Source organism: Hemiscyllium ocellatum, chromosome 5 (assembly GCF_020745735.1).
Source record: "Hemiscyllium ocellatum isolate sHemOce1 chromosome 5, sHemOce1.pat.X.cur, whole genome shotgun sequence".
NCBI lineage: Eukaryota > Metazoa > Chordata > Chondrichthyes > Orectolobiformes > Hemiscylliidae > Hemiscyllium > Hemiscyllium ocellatum.
The window spans coordinates 57,629,242-57,652,613 of record NC_083405.1 but is presented as its reverse complement, the minus strand read 5'-3'; positions in this window follow the sequence as shown (position 1 = coordinate 57,652,613).

Below are 23,372 nucleotides of genomic sequence, written 5' to 3'. Positions count from 1 at the left end.
AGCATCTGCAGTCCTCGCTTTCTCCCTGAAATATCTATACCCCTCATGGTTTGTACACCCCTGTAAGGTAATCCATCCATCTCTTATGGTTGTGATGATGTTGGTCCTTTAACAAGGTTACGTTATCCTTGTTTTTTTTGTGAAGGGGAATAAACCCAGAGATACTGGGAGCACTAGGTTTGAATGGTCTTGGGGCTGATTTTCTATAGCTAACAGATACTGCCCTCAGACAAAAGGCTTTCAAGTTAAAAAAAAAGTACTCGTACAATGAAAGGGGATTTACCAGTTCTCCCAGCTCAGCTTTTCTGTGGTGCGGTTTGGTCTTAGCAGGCAGTCAGTTATGAAACTACTGGACCCAAAGAAGCATGTCCATGCTGATCTTACGTCTCTCTGACATCTCTCCTGTAAGAATCTGTTTTGGATTTTTCCTTTTGTGCCAAGAGCTGTTTATGGGGATTGTTGCACATATTTGAAACAGCATCATTAAGTTGGGAGAGTCTGTTTTCGAATAGTTTCAGTTATTCTATATTCTGTTCTCTTTTGTTTATGTTTCATTCAGTAATCTTGTAAATAAATTCTGTTTTGTTTAAAACTAAGTGGTTGGACCAGCTGCATCTCTCCTGGAATATCCACTGTACACCTGCTTAAAGCAACTGGCAAAGTTAGGGTCTGGGTTATTGTCTTGAAATGTTTTGAGATGGTCTGGCCTGGTCCATTACATGGTCCAGTATAAAAACTCCCATACTGTCCAACATATCCTTATAACACAAACCCTCCTGTCTTGGCAACATCCTGGTAAATCTTTTCTGAACCCTCTCCAATTTAATTGTATCCTTTCTACACCAGGGTGACCAGAACTATACACAGTACTTGTAAGGTGTCCTCAGCCCAGCGTCCTTTTTATCCTCAATGTGACGACCCATCTCTTATTCTCAATGGCAGAGGAGTACGCTTAAATCACTGAATCATTCACTAAGTTACTCAAAGAAAAGTAGTATTTACTGGAAACAGGTCAGGCTGTTGGGTGTCTATAACTATTTCTATTTTTGTATCAGATTTCCAGCATCTGCAATATTTCTGTTCTTTGTCATAAAAATGCTGCCCTTCAGCTCAAGGGAAACAAACAGACCAAAGCCTAAAATGGCATGTTTACAAGTCATGACATCATTTAAGAAACCTATGTTGAGATCATGAATAGAACTGTCAGGTTTTACTGTACTATTGGGATGAAATTATCAGGTTTTTCTTGTATGAGGAACATCTTGAGTAAAGTGAAGCAAAAATGCAGCAGGATTCTGTGTATGGTATTTTCAAGAACTGTTTTTTTTCCGTGCTGTCCATGGACAAACTAATTCTAGAGAACCATCAACAAGCAGTGATTTCTAAAAGTGGATTTGAAGATATATCTCAAAATGTAATGTGTGTACATTCTAATGATGCTTGTCATAGCTTGCTGACATTTATGTCATGTTTAAAGATCATGGAAATGCAAACAATAAGGGCAAGAGCATTAAGAATGTCGAGAGAACGTCGAAAGACAGGTTAGCCTGGGGAGATTGAATGATGGATTATTGGAGGAATGCTTCAGACCAATCAAAAGCTCTAAAGTTAGGCAAAGAAAATAATGATACTAAAGAAACACACTGCTGAACATTGAGATCACATTCAAAGGATCACTTTAAAGGGTGTTGCACTGTTTTTGAAATATTGGGGAGAAAAGATCAAAACAACAGCACTTTAAGAAGGAGAAAGACAGACAAAGGCACTGACCACATAATCAGAGAAAGGAACCTATACTGTTGTCTGACACAGCAGTGAATCTGCACAGATACTGCCTTTACTGTTTGAGTTCAAGTATCTGCGCACATTGGAGTGTACCTAGGAAAAATTAACAAGCAGTGAAATTCACAGCTGACCTTGGAGGAACCTGTGTGGGAGACCTCACAATTTATGAACAGATAAGTGTATAGTTTTAAGTGTAGCCTTGCAATAAATCTACAACAATGAGTAGAGTGGGTTCCTTCTTGATAATATGTTATATTGAGATATGTCTCTTGTTTCATTTCAAAAATATAAGCCATAAGTATTAAGTTAGCCTGGAGCAGGTTCTTTTAGAGCAATAAGATAGTGTTACTTTCTGGGTGTGTTGATTGTGAAGGAGCAAAGATGGCCTTTTGTAGAATGATGTGCTCTTCCAAAGGATGTGGAGATTTAGGGAGATTTTCTATGTCACTGCTGATTATATCTGCAGGAAGTATCTTTGGTTGTGAATCTTATCATATCACATGGATTGGTTAAAGTGGCATTTAGAGAAAAAAAGAAATTTATAGGAGCTCGGGGTTATGATGAATGCAGTTATAGCAAGGGCGAAAAGACGCAGATACAGTTAGATAGATATCTGGATTACTCCTGATGCTATGAGCTAGTGAGAGTAGGAAGGGGAGGTAGAGCAAATGAATGTGTGGCTGAGGAGTGTGTGCAGGGGAGAAGGGTTCACACTATTGGATCATTCGAATCTCTTCTGAGGTGGAAGTCACCTGTAGAAGAAGGACAGATTTCACCTGAATTAGAAGGAGACTAATATACTGTCAGAGAGATTTGCCAAAGCTGCTTGGGAGGATTTAAACTAGTAAGGTGAGGGGAGGGGAGGGGTGGCACACAGGGAGATTGTGAGGAAAGGGATCAATCTGAGAACTGGTACAGCTGGGAAAAAGTGTGATGTAAACAGTCAGGGCAGGCAGGAACAAAGCAGAGAACATAATAGGACTGATGAATTAAATTACATTTATTTCAATGCAAGAGACCTAACAGGGAAGGCAGATAAACTCAGGGCATGGCTATGAACATTGGAGTGGGATATTATAGCAATTACAATGACATGGCTCAAGGAAGGACAGGACTGGTAGCTTAATGTTCCAAAGTAAAAATGCTATAAGAAGGATAGAAAGGGAGCAAGAGAGGAGGGGGAGTGACTTTGATAAGGGATAGCATTATGGCTGTTGTGAGCGAGGATATTCCAAGGAATATGTCCAAGGAAGTTATGTGGGTGGAATTGAGAAATAGGAAAGGGATGATCACCTTATTGGGATTGTTGTATAGACCCTCCAATAGTCAGCGGGAAATGAAGAAACAAATTTGTAAGGAGATTTCAGTTACCTTTAAGAATAATAGGGTGGTTATGGTAGGGGATTTTAACTTTCCAAACATAGACTGGGACTGCATGAGTGTAAAGGGTTTAAATGGTGAGGAATTTGTTATGTGTGTGTACCAAAATTTTCTGAGTCAGTATGTGGATGTACTAACTAGAAAAGGTGCAAAACCAGACCTACTCTTGGGAAATAAGGCAGGGCAGGTGACTGAGGCATCAGTGGAGGAGTACTTTGGGGCCAGCAACCATAATTCTCTCAGTTTCAAAATAGTAATGGAAAAGGGTAGGCTGGATCTACAATTTGAACTTCTAAATTGGAGGAAGGCCAATTTTTTTGGTATTAGGCAAGAACTTTCAAAAGTTGATTGGGGGCAGAGGTTCGCAGGTAAAGGGATGGCTAGAAAATGGGAAGCCTTTAAAATTGAGGTAACAAGAGTCCAGAGACAGTATATTCCTGTTAGGGTGAAAGGCATGCTGGTAGGTGTAGGGAATGCTGGATGATTAAAAAAATTGAGGGTTTGGTTAAGAAAAAGAAGGTAGCATATGTCAGGTCGAGACAGCAGAGATTGAGTGAATCCTTAGATGTGTAGAAACGCACGAGGAGTATAATTAAGAGGGAAGTCAGGAGGGCAAAAAGGGACATGGAATAGCTTTGGCAAATAGGGTTACGGAGAATTCAAAGGGATTTTATAAATGTATTAGGTACAAAAGGGTAACTAGGGAGAGAATAGACCCCCTCAAAGATCAGCAAGGTAACCTGTGTTTGAAGTCCCAGGAGATGGGGAAGATATTAAACAAGTGTTTTGCATCAGTGTTTGCTGTTGAGAAGGACATGCAGGAGATAGAATGTGGGAAAATAAATGTGAATGTCCATACTACAGAGGAGGTAGTGTTGGATGTCTTAAAATGTATAAATGTGGATAAATCCCCAGGACTTGATCAGATATACCCTGGAACCCTGTGGGAAGCGAGGGAAGTAATTGCTGGGTCCCTAGCTGAGATATTTGTATTGTTGATAGTCACAGGTGAGATGCCGGAAGGTTGGATGTTGGGAAATGTTGTGCCACTATTTAAAAAGGGTGGTAAAGGAGCTGTAGACCAATGAGTCTGATGTCATGGTGGGTAAGTTGTTGGAGGGAATCCTAAGGGACAGGATGTACATGTATTTGGAAAGGCAAGGACTGATTAGGGATAGTCAACATGACTTTGTGCGTGGGAAATCATGTCTTACAAACTTGATTGAGTTTTTTGAAGAAGTAACAAAGAGGATTGATGAGGACAGAGCAGTGGACATGATCTATGTGGACTTCAGTAAGGCATTCATCAAGGCTTCTCATGCTCAACTGGTTAGCAAGTTAGATCTCATGGAAAACAGGGAAAACTAGCCATTTGGATACAGAACTGACTTGAAGGTAGAAGACAGAGGGTGGTAGTGGAAGGTTGCTTTTAGACTGGAAGCCTGTGACCTGTGGTGTGCCACAAGGACTGGTCTGGGGCCACTGCTTTTTGTTAATTATATAAATGATTTGGATGTGCGCACTAGAGGTATGGTTAGTAAGTTTGCAGATGAAACCAAAATTTGAAAGTAGCGAATAAGGTTACCTCAGATTACAACACGATCTTGATCAGGTGGACCAATGGGCTGAGGAGTGACAGATGTAGTTTAATTTAGATAAATGTGAGTTGCTGCATTTTGGAACTGCAAATTTTAGCAGGACGTATACACTTAGTAGTAAGGTCCAGGGGAGTATTGCTGAACAAAGAGACAGGAGACCCCATTAGATAGAATAATTAAGAAGGCATTTGCTATTGGACAGAGTATTCGGTTTAGGAGTTGGGAGATCATGGTGAGGCTGTATAGGACATTGGTTAGGCCAGTTTTGGAAAACTGTGCTCAATTCTGGTCTCCCTCATATTGGAAAGATGTTGTGAAACTTGGAGGATTTGAGCTACAGGGTGAGGCTGAATAGGCTGGACCTGTTTTCCCTTGGCATGTCGGAGGCTGAGAGGTGACATTATAGAGGTTTATAAAATCATGAGGGCCATGGATAAGATAAATAGACAAGGTCTTTTCCCTGGGGAGGGGGAGTCCCGAACTAGAGGGCAAAGGTTTAGCTAGAGATGCAAAAAATTTAAAAGGGACCTAAGGGGCAACATTTTCACACAGAGGGTGTATGGAATGAACTGCCAGTGGAAGTGGTGGAGGCTGGTACAATTACAACATTTAAAAGGCATCTGGATGGGTATATGAATAGGAAAGGTTTAGAGGGATATGGGCCAAGTGCTGGAAAGTGGGGCTAGATTAGGTTAGGATATCTGGTCGGCATGGACGAGTTGGACAATAGAGTCTGTTTCCGTGATATATGGCTCTATGACAGTTCTTTGATGTTTGATCAGACATCCAAATGGTTTAGGTCAGACCAGCGAACAAATCTGCAAATATGTACAAAGTTTGCCAACCGTTGAAAATCCTTAATCAGTCGTCCTGCTGATTAATCTTATGGCCAGGAGGTGGGAGAAGCTCCTTCATTTGGAATCGGATGTGGGTTTCAAGCTTGTCAATGGAGCTGACACAGAAACCTCCAATAAATCTTCAAGATTAATCTAAAATTTCATGATGTACACCATTATCAATGTTCTGGACAGGGAGAATGTGCCAAATCAACTCTTTTAAAAAACATACATTCTCTCATGCAGCGAACAACAACGTTAATCAACTTTCCTATAAGTTAGATCAATTCTAACATATACTGAGAGTTCATCACATGACCTCTTACCTCCAATTACTTATATTGTGCCCACATTGTCTTGAATTTAAAATGTCTTAATCTCTATTTCAGTCACCTCACGTGCTCCCACCTTCTACCTCTGTAATAACTTCAATATTAACCAGCAGCCCAGGCAATGCCTGAATCTGGTACATCCCTCCCAAGTGCCCATCATTGTCAGTCATGCCTTAGCCACTTTGCTCCTTTATTTTGTAAATTCCTGACTAAATCTCTCCACTTTCCTCCTTTAAGCCATTTGCTAAAAACCATATATTTAATTAATCCTGCAAATTTCCCCTCCTTGTGTTGACATGCACCTTTTTTTGACACAGTTCTATGCAGTAGCTCAGGACATTTTCTGTTAAAGACATTGAATAACTGTATGTTAGAGCCATAGAGTCATAGAGGGGAACAGCATGGAACCAGAACCTTCGGTCCAACCTGTCCATGCCGACCAGATATCCCAACCCAATCTAGTCTCACCTGCCAGCACTCAACCCATATCCCTCCAATCCCTTCCTATTCATATACCCATTCAAATGCCTCTTAAATGTTGCAATTGTGCCAGCCTCCACCACATCCTCTGGCAGCTCATTCTATACATGTACCAACCTCTGCGTGAAAACGTTGCCCCTTTGGTCTTTTTTATATCTTTCCCCTCTCACCCTAAACCTATACCCTCTAGTTCTGGACTCCCCGACCCCAGGGAAAAGACTTTGTCTATTTGTCCGATCCATGCCCCTCATAATTTCGTAAATCTCTGTAAGGTCACCCCTCAGCCTCTGACGCTCCAGGGAAAACAGCCCCAGCCTGTTCAGCCTCTCCCTGTAGCTCAAATCCTCCAACCCTGGCAACATCCTTGTAAATCTTTTCTGAACCGTTTCACGTTTCACAACATGTTTCCGATAGGAAGGAGACCAGAATTGTACGCAATATTACAACAGTGGCCTGTACAGCTACAACATGACCTCTCAACTCCTGTACTCAATACTCTGATCAATAAAGGAAAGCATACTAAACGCCTTCCTCACTATCCTATCTACGTGCGACTCCACTATCAAGGAGCTATGAACCTGCACTCCAAGGTCTCTTTGTTCAGCAACACTCTCTAGGACCTTACCATTAAGTGTATTAGGGGGTAAAAACAATGACTGCAGATGCTGGAAACCAGAGTCTAGATTAGAGAGTTGCTGGAAAAGCACAGCAGTTCAGGCAACATCCAAGGAGCTGTAAAATCGACGTTTCGGGCAAAAGCCCTTCATCCGAAATACATTAAGAGTATAAGTCCTGCTAAGATTTGCTTTCCCAAAATCCAGCGCTTCACATTTATCTGAATTAAACTCCATCTGCCACTTCTCAGCCCATTGGCCCATCTGGTCCAGATCCTGTTGTAATCTGAGGTAAGCCTCTTCTCTGTCCACTGTACCTCCAATTTCGGTGTCATCTGCAAACGTACTAAGTGTACCTCTTATGCTCGCATCCAAATCATTTATGTAAATGACAAAAAGTAGAGGACCCAGCACCGATCCTTGTGGCACTCCACTGGTCACAGGCCTCCAGTCTGAAAACAACCCTCCACCACCAACCTGTCTTCTGCCTTTGAGCCAGTTCTGTATACAAATGGCTAGTTCTCCCTGTATTCCATGAGATCTGTCTTTGCTAATCAGTCTCCCATGGGGAACTTGTCGAAAGCCTTACTGATGTCCACAAAGATCACATCTACTGCTCTGCCCTCATCAATCTTCTTTGTTACTTCTTCAAAAAACTCAATCAAGTTTGTGAGACATGATTTCCCACGCATAAAGCCGTGTTGACTATCCCGAATCAGTCCTTGCCTTTTCAAATACATGTACATCCTGTCCCTCAGGACTCCCCCCAACAACTTGCCCACCACCGAGTTCAGGCTCATCGGTCTATAGTTCCCTGGCTTGTCCTTACCACCCTTGTTAAACAGTGGCACCACGTTTGCCAATCTCCAGTCTTCCAGCAGCTCACCTGTGACTATCGTTGATACAAATATCTCAGCAAGAGGCCCAGCAATCACTGCTCTAGCTTCCCACAGATTTCTAGGGTACACCTGATGAGGTCCTGGGGATTTATCCATCTTTAACCGTTTCAAGACATGCAGCACTTCCTCCTCTGTAATCTGGACATTTTGCAAGATGTCACCATTTATTTCCCTACAGTCTATATCTTCCATATCCTTTTCCACAGTAAATACTGATGCAAAATATTTATTTAGTGCCTCCCCCATTTTCTGTGGCTCCACCCAAAGACTGCCTTGCTGATTCTCTCCCTAGTTACCCTTTTGTCCTAAATATATATTCGTAAAAACCGTTTGTATTCTCCTTAATTCTATTTGCCAAAGCTATCTCATGTCCCCGTTTTGCCCTCTTGATTTCCCTCTTAAGTATATTCCTACTTTCTTTATACCATTCTCTAAGTATTCACTCGAACTATCCTGTCGATACCTGACATATGATTCCTTCTTTTTCTTAACTAAACCCTCAATTTCTTTAGTCATCCAGCATTCCCTATTCTTACCAGCCTTTCCTTTCACCCTGACAGGAATATATTTTCTCTGGATTCTTGTTATCTCATTTCTGAAGGCTTCCCATTTTCCAGCCGTCCCTTTACCTGCGAACATCTGCCTCTTGGCAGCTTTCGAAAGTTCTTGCCTCATGCTGTCAAAATTAGCCTTTCTCCAAGTTAGGACTTCAACTTTTAGATCTGGTCTGTCCTTTTCCATCACTATTTTAAAACAAATAGAATTATAGTCGCTGGCCCCAAAGTGCTACACCACTGACACCTCAGTCACCTGCCCTGCCTTATTTCCCAAGAGTAGGTCAAGTTTTGCACCTTCTCTAGTAGATACATTCACATACTGAATCAGAAAATTGTCTTGTATACACTTCAGAAATTCCTCTCCATCTAAACCTTTAACATTATGGCAGTCCCAATCGATGTTTGGAAAGTTAAAAACCCCAACCATAATTACCCTATTATTCTGACAGATAGCTGAGATCTCCTTACAAGTTTGTTTCTCAATGTCCCTCTGACTATTAGGGGGTCTATAATACAATCCCAGTAAGGTGATCATCCCTTTCTTATTTCTCAGTTCCACCCAAATAATTTCCATGGATGTACTTCCAGGAATATCCTCCCTCAACACAGTTGTAATGCTATCCCTTATCAAAAACGCCACTCTCTCTCCTCTCTTGCCTCCCTTTCTATCCTTCCTGTAGCATTTGTATCCTGGAACATTAAGCTGCCAGTCTTGCCCATCCCTGAGCCATGTTTCTGTAATTGCTATGATATCCCAGTCCCAAGTTCCTACTAAGCCCTGAGTTCATCTGCCTTCCCTGTTAGGCCCCTTGCATTGAAATAAATGCAGTTTAATTGATTAGTCCTACCTTGTTCCTGCTTGCCCTGACTGTTTGAATCACTTCTGTTCTCAGCTGTACCCATCTCAGATCGATCTCTTTCCTCACACTCTCCCTGGGTTCCAACCCACCCCCCCCCCCCCCCCCCCCCCCCCCCCCATCCCACCTTACTAGTTTGAATCCTCCCAAGCAGTTCTAGCAAATTTCCCTGCCAGTATATTAGTCCCCTTCCAATTTAGGTGCAATCTGTCCTTCTTGTACAGGTCACTTCTACCCCAAAAGAGATTCCAATGATCCACAAATGTGAATCCTTCTCCCATACACCAGCTGCTCAGCCATGCATTTATCTGCTCTATCCTCCTATTCCTGCCCTCACTAGCTCGTAGCACTGGGAGTAATCCAGATATTACCACCCTTGAGGACCTACTTTTTAAATTTCTGCCTAACTCTCTGTAATCTCCCTTCAGAGCCTCAACCTTTTCCCTTCCAATGTCGTTGGTTCCAATGTAGACAATGACCTCTTGCTAGCCCCTTTTCCCCAAGAGAACATTCTGCACCCTCTCTGAGACATCCTTGATTCTGGAACCAGGGAAACAACACACCATTCTGCTTTTTCTCTGCTGGCCACAGAAACGGCTGTCTGTACCCCTGACTACAGAATACCCTAACACAATTGATCTCTTGGAAGCCGACGTACCCTTCATTGTATTAGAGCCAATCTCAATACCAGAAACTTGGCTGTTTGTGCTACGTTCCCCTGAGAATCCATCACCCCCTACATTTTCCAAAACAGCATACCTGTTTGAAATGGGTATATCCACAAAAGAGTCGTTCCCTACTGCCGACCTCTCTCGCCCTTCCTGGAGTTAACCCATCTATGTGACTGTATCTGAGACTTTCCCCCCTTCCTGTAACTGCCATCGATCACATATGTTGATCATCAACGCCACACTCACAGGAATCCGATTCACTAGAGAGGAAGAAAAGGATAACCAACTCCCAATCCTAGATGTGATGGTACAGAGAACACCGAACTGAGAATTCAGCACAAAGGTATACAGGAAAGCCACACACACAGACCAAGTCCTGAACTATGAAAGCAACCACCCCAACACACACAAATGAAATTGCATCAAGACAGTATTCAAAAGGGCCACAACACACTGCAGTACACCACAACTGCAAAAAGAGGAAGAAGAACACCTATACAAGGTATTCACCAAAAACGGATACCCGTGCAATTTCATCAACAGATGCTTCAGGGAAAGACAACGGAATGAGGACATGCCGCAATCCAAAGGACTAGCCACACTACCATACATCAGGAGCATTTCCAAACAGACAGCCAGACTACTGCGTCCACGAGGACTCATAACAGCACACAAACCAACAGCCACTCTCAGACAACAACTCACCAGAACGAAGGACCCGATACCCAATGTAGTGTACAAAATCCCATGCAAGGACTGCACAAAACACTACATTGGACAAACAGGAAGACAGCTAACGATCTGCATCCATGAACACCAACTAGCCACGAAACGACACGATCAGCTATCCTTAGTAGCCACACACGCAGATGACAAGCAACATGAATTCGACTGGGACAACACTCCTACTATAGGGCAAGCCAAACAGAGAACAGCCAGGGAATTCCTAGAGGCATGGCACTCATCCACAGATTCTATCAACAAACACATCGACCTGGACTCGATATACCGGCCACTGCAGTGGACAGCTGGAACTGACAATCGGAAGCGGCAGAGACAAGCCACTATAAATGCTGGAGGAAACATCACAGAAGCGCTTCACAGGAGGCTCCCAAGCACTGAGGATGTCACCTAGACAGGGGACGAAATGTTTGCAACACAAATTCCCAGCTAGGCGAACAAAACCACAACATATGTTGCTGTTGCAAATTCCTCATCACTTCAATCTGAGTCTCCAACCGATCCACTCGGTCTGATAAGATTCGCATCCAACAGCATTTATGGCAAATATAATCCGCAGTAACCCTTAAACTCTCTTTAAACTCCCACATCTGACAAGAGGTACATATCACTGCAAAGGCCATTTTTGCTCCTTCACAATCTACAGACCCAGAAAATATTCCTCTTCAAACACTGCCCCAGATAAATTAATAGCTATGGCTTATATTTTAAGTTTAATCAAGAGAGTCATCTCCAAAAACATATCATCAAGAAAGAATCCACTACATTCACTACTGCAGCCTTTCTCATGGACAGACTTAAAACAACAATTAACTTATTTGATTCTGTGCTGTGAACATCTCCAAAAAGTTCCTCCATAATTAGTTGTGAATTGCACTGTTTGTTAATTTTCCCAGATGCACTCCGATGTCCAGCGATACACGAATTCAAACAGCAAAGGCGGTAACTGTGTAGGTTCTCTCTCTCTCTCTCTCTCTCTCTGTGTTGTTGGGATTAACGCAGAGAATTTTCCTTCATTCCAAATGTATTACCCCTGGTCATACCTGAGCTTACACTTAAAGTCATGATGAAATTTCCAAGTGAGGTTCGACTAAAAGAAGTGAATGAATTGTGTACTTGAGTACTGTGAATGCTACAAGCCACAGTACTTGAGATTCCACTGTGACTCGTAGCATTCAAACCAGTCCAGTTTCAACTTGAAGTGAAATATAACCTGCAAGATTTTAATTCACAAAGTAATGCAATTATGATGTTCTTACCAATCTGTGAAGGTCTTGTTAATTGTTGCCACTGGTTAATCATTTTGCTGTCGGACAGGAAAGAAAAAGTGATTCATTATTAATCAGTTAAAAGTTATGAAGCAAGAGTCAATGTTTAAAGAAACAAACTGGATATAGATATTAATCATTTGTCTCTGTGATCGATGGATCAATTTGACATGCTGGCAGTCCAAATTACTCGAACTAGTGATTACGTCAGTGAATATAATGCCCAGTCCTTCCATCTGGATTTCCACTGTAACAATTACTGGGTCCAGTGATTATTGAGTCAGTGTCCAAATGAAAGTAAACTACACTTGGCTCCCAGTCATCAATTCAGTAAGATCTGGGAAAGCAGAATGAGAAATCTCACAGGAAACTCAACAGTGGCTTCAGGATCCCATTGAACAGACACTTCAACGAAGCCGATATCCTCCAGTAAGTAAAAGCCACTTGTATCATTGAGCTGCATCTTTATGGTGAGATCAAAACAAAATGGTAACCATTCCCAGGTTTGATACAGGACTAACTTCTCAAAGAAAATATTCCTGTTGAAAATAAAAGGATGGAAGTGGAATTTCAGTTACTGACCCCTTGAAACTGCCTCCAGCGAACTCTGGCTAATGAGATGAAATTGGACCTCACTGATTTCAGCTTTACAGCTGGTGATAGTAAGATATTTCAAATCTCACACAAAAATTGGCTGCAACTCATCAAGCTGTTAAATCAAGGAATTAATTTTGGAAATGCTCAGTAGATCGTGACCGGAAGGATAGAGAGTGTACATCTAAAGGGCAATCATCAAGTCATGTTGGAGGGTTTGAATATAATAAAAAGACGGGTCAAAGGCTTGGTATCTGTATGCATATAATTTACAGAACAACACAGATGAACTGACTATGTAATTAGAAATATAAAGGAAGAAATAAAGAGAGATTGTCAGAAAGGTATAGCAATAATTTTGGGGGATTTCAATCGACATACCGAATGGAAAAATCAGGTGGGCAAAGGTTGCATAGAAGTCAAACTCATTAAATGTGTTCAGGGTCTTTCTTAGAACAATGTGCTCTGGACCCAGCAAGAGAGCACGCTGTGTTTGACCTGGTATGTTGAAAGTGATTGGATTAATGACTGAAATCGTAGCCTCTTAGTCACAGTGATCATAATAAGACTAAGTTAATCAGTTAGGTTAACATGTGCCAAAGAGAGTGTTGAAGACATTACTTAAAGACACTCCAGGAAGGTATTTGGACAAATTCAAGGTCATCAGGCATTCAATAAATTTGCAAATGGGATATCATGCTCAACCAATTTATCTCAATACTTTGAAGAAGCAATATGTGCTGTGGAGAAAGGGAAACCTGTGATGCACTGAGAATTCCAGAAGGCATTCATGAACCTGACACTTCAAAGTTTATCACGGAAGTGAAGACTCATAATATCGGGTATGACATCTTATCATTGATAGAAGATTGAGCCAATAGAATGCAGAGAGCACACATACATGGACCTTCCTTAGGTTTGTCAGATGCATTGTGCACAGAGTCACAGGGCACTGTGTTGAATGACTTGGTTGAAGGAACTAACGGTAATGTTGCTCTATTTGCTGGTGACACAAAGGTTGGAGAAAGCTAACTTCTGGAGAGAAAAAAAGGCTAAAAAAAGATTTTCAGCAATGGTAATAAAATGTGAGAAAATGTGAAAATGCCCACTTTTTCAGGAAGAAAGAGAAACTAAGATTATTATCTGACTAGTGAGAGATTAATGAGCTCAGAGATACAGAGTGATCTGAGCGTCCTAGTGCACAAGTTGCAAAAGGGAGGCTTCCAGGTATAGCATATAGTTAGAAAAGCAAATATAATGTTATTGTTACCAATAAGGGAATTGAATAGAAAAATAGAGAGATTAGTTCTGAACAACGCAGTTTAAAAGATATAAACACTTTCTCCCAACAGGGGAATTAGGAACCTCAGCAGAAGTGATCTAAGTCTGCAGAATTTCCAAGTTAGGTAAATTTAGGTGGAAATTTTCCAGTTGTTAACATTGGGAATGTTTAGGCCATCAGAATTATAAAAGCTACATGTTGGGCATGGAAAGAAATTCTATATAAATTTACAATGTTGAGATAGGAGTGATACTTCTGTAGGATTGAGTCTATGTAATGGCTAATGTTTGGAAGCAAGTTGAAACTTTCATATGATGTTTGGATTAAAATGCTTCTAATTGCCTTCATCAAACTTTGTTTATTTCTAAGTTTGTGTCATAAACACATGTTTTGGTTTGTTGTTCAAGAATAACAGCAGCCTTGTGTGAACATTTTTAAGTAACTGATGACCATATTTGCCAACTTCAGAAGAATTTAACAAATGATCTGTTTCATTCTTGGATCTGACTAGTCGAGTGTTAACCATCCATCATTTGGGATCATGACATCCTGGATTGCAAAAGCTCACATGTGGGACAAGTAAGGATGTAATGAGCATCGATTCTCACTTAAAAGATCTCAGATTTACAGAAACATATCCCCGTCTTTACCTACTGTGCACCTGGTGAAAAGGGGCAATTGGATGGTTCAATGATTTACAGACACTAAATCCATTCTGTGCATCTTTTTCACGGCCCTATTCTGGGAATCCACCAGGAAAGCAAGGAACCAATGAAAGTCCCGAAATCTAGCTTGGATAATGTCATTCAGGGAACACTGCTGTGGGCATCGATTCCTGCTGTGCTGCACTGGCCAATTCCTCCACCTCTGCTGTATCTACTCCCAGGAGGACCAGTTCCACCACAGAGCACACCAGATGGCCTCCTTCTTTAGAGACTGCAATTTCCCTTCCCACGTGATTAAAGATGGCCTCCAACGCATTTCGTCCACATCCTGCACCTCCGCCCTCAGACCCCATCCCTCCAACCATAACAAGGACAGAATGCCCCTGGTGCTCACCTTCCACCCTACCAACCTTCGCATAAACCAAATCATCCGCCGACATTTCTGCCACCTCAAAAAAGACCCCACCATCAGGGATATAGTTCCCTCCCCACCCCTTTCCACCTTCCACAAAGACCATTCCCTCCGTGACTACCTGGCCAGGTCCACGCCCCCCCTACAACCCACCCTCCCATCCTGGTACCTTTCCCTGTCACCGCAGGAATTGCAAAACCTGCCCACACCTCCTCCCTCACCTCCATCCAAGACCCTAAAGGAGCCTTCCATCAAAGTTTTACCTGCACGTCCACCAATATCATTTATTGTATCCATTGCTCCCAATGCGGTCTCCTCTACACTGGGGAGACTGGAGGCCTCCTAGCAGAGTGCTTTAGGGAACATCTTTGGGACACCCGCACCAACCAACCACACCGCCCTGTGGCCCAACATTTCAACTCTCCCTCCCACTCAACAACCGGAAGCAGAAGGAACAAAACCACATAAATTCCAGAAGACACAGTACGGCAGCATTTCACAGGACGCTCCAAAGCACTAAAGATGTCACCTAGAAAGCGGATGAAACATCTTTTCATCAATTTCCCGGCTCAGCGAACATTCCCACAACTACAACAATCGGCACCCTAGCTACAAATCTCTACACAAACCATGGATGTTTCTGGGTGTGACGCCAATCTAGCAAGCTGTTTTATCCTAGAGGACTCAAAGCCCTCCGCTTCTTCCTTTCCCGCCGCACTAACCAGTACCCTTCCACTGACACCCTCCTTCGACTGACTGAACTGGTCCTCACCCTGAATAACTTCTCTTTTCAATCCTCCCACTTCCTCCAAACTAAAGGAGTTGCCATGGGCACCCGCATGGGCCCCAGCTATGCCTGCCTCTTCGTAGGATATGTGGAACAGTCCATCTTCCGCAACTACACTGGCACCACCCCCCACCTTTTCCTCCGCTACATCGATGACTGTATCGGCGCTGCCTCGTGCTCCCACGAGGAGGTTGAACAGTTCATCAACTTTACTAACACCTTCCATCCCGACCTGAAATTCACCTGGACTGTCTCAGACTCCTCCCTCCCCTTCCTAGACCTTTCCATTTCTATCTCGGGCGACCGACTCAACACAGACATCTATTATAAACCGACTGACTCCCACAGCTACCTGGACTACACCTCCTCCCACCCTGCCCCCTGTAAAAACGCCATCCCATATTCCCAATTCCTTCGTCTCCGCCGCATCTGCTCCCAGGAGGACCAATTCCAACACCGCACAACCCAGATGGCCTCCTTCTTCAAGGACCGCAGATTCCCCCCAGACGTGATCGACGATGCCCTCCACCGCATCTCCTCCACTTCCCGCTCCTCCGCCCTTGAGCCCCGCTCCTCCAACCGCCACCAAGACAGAACCCCACTGGTTCTCACCTACCACCCCACCAACCTGCGCATACAACGTATTATCCGCCGCCATTTCCGCCACCTCCAAACGGACCCCACCACCAAGGATATATTTCCCTCCCCTCCCCTATCAGCGTTCCGCAAGGACCACTCCCTTCGTGACTCCCTTGTCAGATCCACACCCCCCACCAACCCAACCTCCACCCCCGGCACCTTCCCCTGCAACCGCAGGAAATGTAAAACTTGCGCCCACACCTCCACACTCACTTCCCTCCAAGGCCCCAAGGGATCCTTCCATATCCGCCACAAGTTCACCTGTACCTCCACACACATCATCTATTGCATCCGCTGCACCCGATGTGGCCTCCTCTATATTGGTGAGACAGGCCGCTTACTTGCGGAACGCTTCAGAGAACACCTCTGGGCCGCCCGAACCAACCAACCCAATCACCCCGTGGCTCAACACTTTAACTCCCCCTCCCACTCCACCGAGGACATGCAGGTCCTTGGACTCCTCCACCGGCAGAACACAACTACACGACGGCTGGAGGAGGAGCGCCTCATCTTCCGCCTGGGAACCCTCCAACCACAAGGTATGAATTCAGATTTCTCCAGCTTCCTCATTTCCCCTCCCCCCACCTTGTCTCAGTCGGTTCCCTCAACTCAGCACCGCCCTCCTAACCTGCAATCCTCTTCCTGACCTCTCCGCCCCCACCCCACTCCGGCCTATCACCCTCACCTTGACCTCCTTCCACCTATCCCACCTCCATCGCCCCTCCCCCTAGTCCCTCCTCCCTACCTTTTATCTCAGCCGGCTTGGCTCTCTCTCTCTTATTCCTGATGAAGGGCTTATGCTCGAAACGTCGAATTCTCTATTCCTGAGATGCTGCCTAACCTGCTGTGCTTTGACCAGCAACACATTTGCAGCTGTTATCCTAGATGGTGTCAAGCTTCTTGAGTATTGTTGGAGCTGCATTCGATCTGCATTTTGGGAGATCACATTTTAAGAAAACGCATGAAATTAATGGCAGCACCCTGAACAGCATTGATGTACAGATGGATCTTGGGGCTCAAATTACCACACAATTAGGATGGTCAAAAAGGATATGGCATGTTTGTCTTTATTGTTCGGTGAATTAAGTACAAGAGTCAGGATGTCATATTGCAGCTTCATAAGATTTTGGTTAGGCCACACTGAGAGTATTGTGATCACTTGTGCTCAATACATTACAGGAAGGATGTGAATGCTTTGGAGAAGGTGCAGAAGAGGTTTACCAGAATGCTGCCTGGTTTAGAGGATATGAACTGCAAGAAGAGGCTAGGAAAAAATTAGCTTGTTTCCTGTGGAGTGGCAAAAGCTGAGGGGAGCCTTGATAAAAGTCAACACAATTATGAGACATATAGATAGGGTTGATGAACAGAATGTTTTTTTCCCCAGAGTTCAAACGTCTAACACCAAGGGGCATGCATTTAAGGTGAGAGAGGGAAAGTTCAAAGGAGATGTGAGAGGTTTTTTACACAGAGAGTAGTTGAGTCTGGAACATGCTGCCAGGACTAGTGGTGGAGGCAGACACAATAAGGGCGTTTAAGATAAGCACACGAATATGTACGGAATGGAGGGATATGGATCAAGGAGAGCCAGAAGGGATTATTCGAATTTGGCATCATGTCAGGCACAACACTGTGGGTTAAAGGGTCCATTCTTGTGCTGTACTGTTCAATGTTCTATGTTCTACCCATCCAGGTAAATATTCCATCGCTTACTCACTGCAGTATTTCTCGCCTTGTAGCTATTATGTTTATATGGTGAGTGATGAGTTTCTGGTCAATGGTAGCCCCATGGAGGTTTTCAGTGGGGATTTGGTGATGGTATCTCCATCTCAAGCGGAGGTGGTTAGATTGTCACCTCTAGCAGACGGTCACTGCCTGGTATTTGTGTGGCACGAAAGTTACTTGCAACACGTTAACCCAAGGAGAAAGTGTGGACTGCAGATGCTAAAGATCAGAGTTGAAGAGTGTGGTGCTGGAAAAGCACAGCTGGTCAGGCAGCATCCAAACAGCAGGAGAGTCAATGTTTTAAGCATAAGCCCCTTATCAGGAAGGATGTATGCTCGAAACGCGACTCTCCTGTTCCTCAGATGCTTCCTGACCGGCTGTGCTTTCCTAGCACCACACCCTTCGACTTGTTAACCCAAGCCCATGTTAAGTAAGACTTAATATCTGGATGTTCTTCAGTCTTGGTATCAAATACTTTCACATTATAACCATATACATGGTTCCTACTATGGAATAAACAACATCGACTCTAAGACAAGTCTCTTCTTGTGAGACTTGCAAGTGCTTTTCCACTTCCACACTCGATTAATCAGGTCCTGTAGCTCTCTGTCCTGACTGATGACAGCAAATCAGACTTGTAGTGGGCACTATTACAGATGAGCTCATAAGATATGATGAGCAGTGGTACAGTTGCTCATTCAATACTGGAATGGCAGGGTGACAGGGATAGAGTGTGATATCATGTCGGTTGACATTTGTGTCAAGTGGGAGGTGATACATTGGTAATTGGATCAGGTGGTGGATAAGAAGATTGTCAGGTTTGTGAGAAGTGGGTGGTGAGGGAGGAATCAGATCTGGATACTTGTTAGGTGGTCAGGTGGGTGGTTGGTTGGACAAGTTCCTCAACCACTATGTTGTCTTCTCTGTGCAATGAGACAGGGTTATTTACTAATGCAGTCATAAAAGATCAACTAGGAAATAATGATCATAATATAATTACATTTCATGTGTGGTTTGATAATGATGAATTTGAATCGCAAACATGAATCAAAGATATATCAGAGATAACCACCTGACTACTCAGACCCCTATGAATCTTAGTGGCCCATGAACCAGTAAACACCTTCCACCAGCTCCTCACAGAAGTTAAAGACTCAACACCCACATCAAACAAGAGTCATGTTATCCCTGCAAAGGCTGTGAAAAATACTACATCGAACAAACAGGAAGAAAACTGACTATACGAACACATGAACATCAACTTGCCACTGCCAGATATGACCAGCATTCTCTCATTTCCAATGACACAGACAACTAAGGACACAAATTCAACTGGGACAATGTAACCATCCTAGTACATGCGAAACAGAGTCATGCCAGGAGAATGTACTCCAACCGGAACTTAATCAATAGATACATTGAACTACAAACCACTCAGAAACAGAACCTCAAATACCAACAAACAGAGACATACACCAACCGAGACAGAGAACCTTATCAAAAATATACTGGTGATGTCACCTAGCTGGGCGATGAACCGTTTGCAGAAAAACACACCAGCTTGGTGGGCGAAACCATAACTTCATTTCTATCCTTGTTCTTGAACTCTAGGGGCTTAATCTGACTTATTTTGGATATAACTGAGTTGTGATGAGGTTTTGCAAGTTTTCTCATGCCGATGCCTGGCAGGATTTCTTACGGTATCTAACCAAACATGCCTCGTTAACTACCTGCCCTGACCCTACGGTGACCCCTACTTCTGAATCTAAAACCATGTTACAAAACAACTCACTCCCACTCAGCAAATATCTGACAAAAACTGCCATCTTTGATCACTGTGCTGTTTTTAAAAGGCCAGGCTGCACCCAGGCAAGTATTGCCCAGTTTGCACAGGCACATTTTCTAAAAGTGTCCGAGAAGGCAAAGATGGCACCATGATTTTCCAACAGGGACCTGCAGGTCCTGGTCAAGGGGGCTATTCACAGGAGAGGAGTCCTTTCCCTGGAGGGCCAGCAGAAGAGGCCATGCCACCACACCCTTGCAACCTGGTCTGAGGTTACCACCCAGGTGACTCCCACATGACAGTCGATGAGGTTCTCTGCTCTTCTCTCTAATACGTCATATATACTCTATCGCTGCTACTGTGTCCACCTTCCATCTTGTGGTGATGCCGGGATGTTCACTGATCCTGCAGAGAATCAACGACTCCATCATAAGCCACCCTCTTGACTCCTTGAGAGTTCCGAGATCTCAGCAAGGCTGCCCACCCAACCCTCCCATTGGCCCAGATACTGGTAGCTCAGTGGGGACATTAGACTTTAAAGATGTGGAAGAAGAAGCTGCTGAACATTTGATTGTGATAACTCTGTACCTGGCTGAGGACAAAATACCACAGGTCACTGTCACAGATCCCCTTCCTGGGGGCCCGCCTGTGAGCCCCATAGGATTTGTGTCCACATCGAGCCTCCACCCAATCCATCCAAGTGGGCCTGCAGCCATCTACATTTGCCTTCCTCCAGCAGCCTCTGCTTTATGAGGTGACCATGCTAGGCTTGAGCTTTTTAAAACATATATGGCTCCCCATTGTTCTGAAAAACTAACCAACTAAATGACAAGTGTTGGCAGATAGCAAATTCATTTTTCCAAGTCTATGCCAGGTCCATATCAGTCAGGTGTCTCTGAGATCTGGGCTGAGTACTGTCAAGGAATTCTCTGACTAGTGACAATTCATGGGACAAATTTAGTGATTAATTTTCATCGTGCTGCATGACACAAAATGGATAATTGGATTAAAGAATCTTGTTAATTTTGTGATACCAGTGAGTTATGTGAGTTTGTAATGGCTATTTTTCTGATATCCTCCCACTCAACATGAATATCTACTACAAACCCATGGTCTCCCACAGTGCCTGGACTACACCTCCTCACAGCCTGCCTCCTATAAAAATGCTGTCCCTTATTCCCAATTCCTCCACCTCTGCACCCAGGAGAACTAATTCCACCATAGAACATCCCAGATGGCCTCCTTCTTCAAAGACAATAATTTCCCCTCCCACATGGTCATCAATGCCCTCCAACGCATCTCCTCCACCTCCCACACCTCTGTCCCTGAACCCCATCCTTCTAACTGCAACAAGGACAGAACCCACCAATCTTTGGATACACCACATCATCCTCCGCCACAATATCATCTCCCAACTCCTGTATCAATAAAGAAAAGCATATCAAACATCTTCTTCTATCCTATCTACCTGCAACTCTATTTTCAAGGAGCTATGAACCTGCACTCCAAGGTTTCTTTGTTCAGCAACACTCCCTTGGACCTTACCATTAAGCGTATAAGTCTTGCTAAGATTTGCTTCCCCAAAATGCAGCACCTCACATTTATCTAAATTAAACTCCACCTGCCACTCCTCAGCCCATTGGCCCATTTGATTAAAATCCCATCATATTCTCAGGTAACCTTCTTCACTGTTCACTACATCTCCAATTTTGGTGTCATCTACAAACTTACAAACCATACCTCCAATGTTCATGCCCAAATCATTTATATAAATGATGAAAAGTAGTGGACCCAGCACTGATCCTTGTGGCATTCCACTGGTCACAGGCTTCCAATCTGAGAAACAACACTCCACCGCCGTCATCAGGCTTCTACCTTTGAGCCAGTTCTGTATCCAAATGGCTAGTTCTCCCTGTATTTCATGAGATCTAACCTTCCTAACCAGACTCCTATGGGGAACCTTGTTGAACACCTCACAGTAGTCCTCTTTGCTACTTTTTCAAAAAACTCAATCAAGTTTATGAGACATGATTTCCCACGCACAGCTATTGACTATCACCAACCAGTCCTTGCCTTTCAAAATACGTGTAAATCCTGTCCCTCAGGATTCCCTCAAACAACTTGCCCACCACCGATGTCAGGCTCACCAGTCTACAGTTCCCTGGCTTGTCCTTACCATCTTTTGTAAATAATGATACTGTGTTAGCCAATTTCCAGTCTTCTGGCAACTTACCTGTGACTATTGATGATACAAATATCTCAGCAAGGGGCCAGAAATCACTTCCCTAGCTTCCCACAAAGTTCTAAGGTACACCTGATCAGCTCCTGGGGATTTATCCACCTTTATGCGTTTCAAGACAGTCAGCACTTCCCCCTCTGTATTATGGACATTTTTTGAGATGTCACCATCTATTTCCCACATTCTGTATCTTCCAAGTCCTTCTCCCAAGTAAACACTGATGCAAAATACTCATTTAATATCTCCTTTATCTCCAGCAGCTCCATACAAATGTTGCCTTGCTGATCTTTGAGGGGCCCTATTTGCTCCTTATTTACCCTTTTGTCCCTAATGTATTTGTAAAAACCCTTTGGATTCTCCTTAACCCTATTTGCCAAAGCCATCTCATGTCCTCTTTCTACCCTCCTGACTTCCCTCTTAAGTATACTCCTACTTCCTTTATACTCTTCTAAGGATTCACTCAATTTCACCCATCTATACGTGACATTTGCTTCCTTCTTTTTCTTAACCAAACCCTCAATTTCTCTAGTCATCCAACATTCCCTACACCTACTTGCCTTTTCTTTCTCCCTAGCAGGAATATACTTTCTCTGGATTCTCGTTATCTAATTACTGAAGGCTTCCCATTTTCCAGTTGTCCCTTTACCTGCGAACATCTGCATCCATTCAGTGTTTGAAAATTCTTGCCTAATACCATCAAAATTAGCTTTCCTCCAGTTTAGAATTTCAACTGTTAGATCTGGTCCATACTTTTCCATGACTATTTTAAAACTAATAGAATAATGGTAACAGGCCCCAAAGTGCTCCCCAACCGACACCTCAGTCACCTGCCCTGCCTTATTTCCCAAGAGTGGGTCAGGGTTTGCATCTTCTTTATTGCGTCCATCCACATACTGAATCAGAAAATTTTCTTGCACACACTTAACAGCTTCCTCTTTTTATAAAACCTTAACACTATGACAGTCCTAGTCTATGTTTAGAAAATTAAAATTCCCTACCATAACCACCCTATTATTCTTACAGATAACTGAAATCTCCTTGTAAATTTGTTTCTAAATTTCACTCTGACTATTGGGGGGTCTATAATACAATCCCAATAAGGTGATCATCCCTTTCTTATTTCTCAATTCCACCATATAACTTCCCTTGATGTATTTTTGGGAATATCTTCCTTACGTATAGCTGTAATGTGATCCCTTATCAAAAACGCCACTCTCTCTCCCTACCTGCC